This window comes from Scomber scombrus, chromosome 14 (genome assembly GCF_963691925.1).
Source record: "Scomber scombrus chromosome 14, fScoSco1.1, whole genome shotgun sequence".
NCBI classification, from domain to species: domain Eukaryota; kingdom Metazoa; phylum Chordata; class Actinopteri; order Scombriformes; family Scombridae; genus Scomber; species Scomber scombrus.
In genome coordinates this window covers 17,838,195-17,841,250 of record NC_084983.1, presented here as the reverse complement: position 1 = coordinate 17,841,250, position 3,056 = coordinate 17,838,195, and positions in this window count along the sequence as shown.

Sequence of the window (3,056 nt, the reverse complement as noted above, 5' to 3'; positions counted from 1 at the left end):
GCTTGTTGTGTGTTCAGTTTTCAACAATGTGTCATTTTTACTGTCTTAACTTACCAACGAGGATTGTCCTCTCACTGTTATTTGCTCCCGGTGTGTACTTTAAACAATAAACTGGTGACATCTCTGCCCAATCTGGTCTTCAGAGCCTCCAGATTAACTGTAAAGTCGATTTTTCAATCAAACTTTCTGGCATTTAGGGGCTTATCTTTACACAGAATATAATCTGTGAGTTAATATCACGAATAAATTAGTATTATCAGCTAATATGAAGTATAGAAAGGAACAGAATAGCTGCAAGGATTTCCAAGCTTTGGGGACAAACTCCATCCGTAAACAAGTTCAACTCAAACTAGAAATGAAGGATGTTATTGTGTGCCTATAATAACCTGCCAAACACAAACAGCAGCAGTGAAGTTGCCAAGACTTTCGCTGACAATGTTTTTTTTTTTTTTTATATATCAGCAGTAAATCAATCCAACTGGAACTTGTTTCCCTGCTGGTGAAAAGACATTTTCTGAGCCCTCTGAGGTGTGACGCACTCAGAGCCAAAAGCATGAAAACGATCACTTGCTAAATTGAACTGATCCTCTTCACATTAGTTAAAGAAATAAATATAAAGATTTATAATCTAGGAACTTCACTTTGGCCCACATGAAGGTTTCTAGAGATCTCTATGAAATTAGGTATGCATGGTGCCCAGAGCGTGAATCCTCATGATTTCGGTGACCACTTCATCTTTCCACTTGGTAACCATGTTGCAAACAATGACAGCCCGATGTTGTTTAAATTTGTTATGAATTTTCATGGTCTGCAGGAGATGTTTTTCCTGTATTTTTGATGGTGCCTTGTAGAGTAGATTCACAATTTTTCAAGTCTGTCTTACCCATATGAAACCTATTTCAGTGTTAATTTGGGCACTTGACTTATTGTTCTAAGGCAGACTTAATAAATTGTGAACTTGTGCTTTACCCCAATAGGTAAAAGTGACATTTGAGCAAAGAAAATATGAAAATCTGAAGGGCAGATTGCTCAGAAATTCACTGAACATCAGATTATAAACCCTCTCCATCGGCTTTTGATTAGCACCACCCTTGGGAAAAGTCAACTTTTATGCAAGATACGTCTTAATCTATAGTGTAACAGCTGGTTTGTGTGATTTAAACACGTAAATTGTCGCCCATAGAGTAGATAGAAGAAGTAACAGGTATACATAAGACATCTTTTACCTATTTATCCTTTGAATCATGTTTCCTAAAGTGTTAGCCTTCATGAATGGGGTTAGGGCTAAAGTTAAGGATAGGTTAAGGTCAGATAGACTTGTCCAATGGTTAATGTGCCAGTCCAAGCATTAATGTTACTAAATTAATGGGTTTTTAGAGAGTTGTTACATGTCTGTGCTGGGAAATAGAACGGTGGCGTATCCTGATGTGTTGAGCGCCATACAATGCCTGTGTGGGCTTTATTCTGCATAAAAAAAAAAAATAGTAGGTGCAGATATTTTGACACATGTCATGTGCTGCCAGCGTGTGTTTGGCAGATGACTGTGAAACATTTTTAGCAAATTCTGTTGAACCCCTTTGACTGCTGAAGTGGCAGTTAGAAGTACAATGCTAAAACCACCAGCCATAAACCATAACACACCAGTCATACTAGACCGATGCCATGCCATTGGTCTAACGGCCCATTATTCCAACCCCCCCAATAGTTGGAAAAACTTCTCGCTGGACTGGAAGCCCATTAGTCTGAAAGCCCACTGTTCTGAAAGCTCGTTTTTCTGAAAATACACTCTATTCCTGGAGTTGTTTGTCTTGCAATTGCTAACATGCAAGTGTGAAAATACTTACAAAATGCGTTGGGTTTTTTTTGTGCATTTAATGCCTTACCCAAAGTACGACAGATAGCCTGATCATAACTTTTTTTTTTAACTGAGCACGTGTGTTTTATTTACTGTGCATTCCACTTCTACTCTTTTTAATAGTTTCACAGTCTGCCAAACATTTTCATAATTTGAGGTCTATAATTTAGCTTTTAAGTCATTTGAATTAGCACTAAAATGTGAAAATATGCCCATCTGTCAGTGTCTTCTCTAATGGACTTTGGCTCCACTGACGCTCTTCTTCCACCCCATCCTCCACTCCTGCCGACAGCAAATAGACAACAGCAGGGAAGAGTGCAGGTATATCAGTTGTCTGTATTATTTGACCTGAGTAAACAAAGCAGGGAACAGCCAGGTCTTTGTAGCTCTGCACGGGTGCCTCCACACGCCACTTTTTCTCTGCTTCAGCTCACTTCAGCACACAGACAAAGGGGAGGAAGAGAAGGAGGAGGAGGAGAGCTGTTCCAGCTGCAGAAACCCTCTCTGCAGAGCAGGGTTAAAGGAGCAGACATGGTATGTTAGTGTTTTCCCTTCTCATGATCATCTTTCTCCTTACGTAAGCCCCTACAGTTCAACTACAGTGACTTCTCAGTAAAGGCCTGTGCTTACTTCTCAGTTACATACAAGCAGAGCCGCATATGGAAGAGCATATCAACGCTGCTAATTGAAATGCATCCCTTCACTTTCTCTGATCGATTCCTTTGAGTTGCAAGGTCACTGGTGGGAAGTCTCCACCCACAGACGTTGCAAATCAAAAGTCAACGAGCGACATATAAACAGCAGTGAGTCACCACTTCATCCAGACAAAGCCAGGTATGAACTGCACATTTTCCCTCTTGCGTCACAAACCAATTTAAAACATATTGTTGTCACCTTAACAGCATTTCTGCTCATTAAAAGTTAACATTTTCAAATTATTTTTCTCTGAAATTTGAAACCGAGTTGCACCAAATCTCTCACCTTGCACCCTTTAAAAAAAGCACCTTGGCAACACCTATAATGAGTAATGTCACTGCAGGTGTTTGTCACATCTACATTCATATTTACAGAGTTAAAACATGTTTTTAGATGATAAAGCTTCTTTCTTACATGCAGAGTCAAACCAACAATAAATTTGATTACAAGTATTGTGTGTGTATCCAAAGCCTGATATATCTCATTCCTCTGGGCTATAGACCTC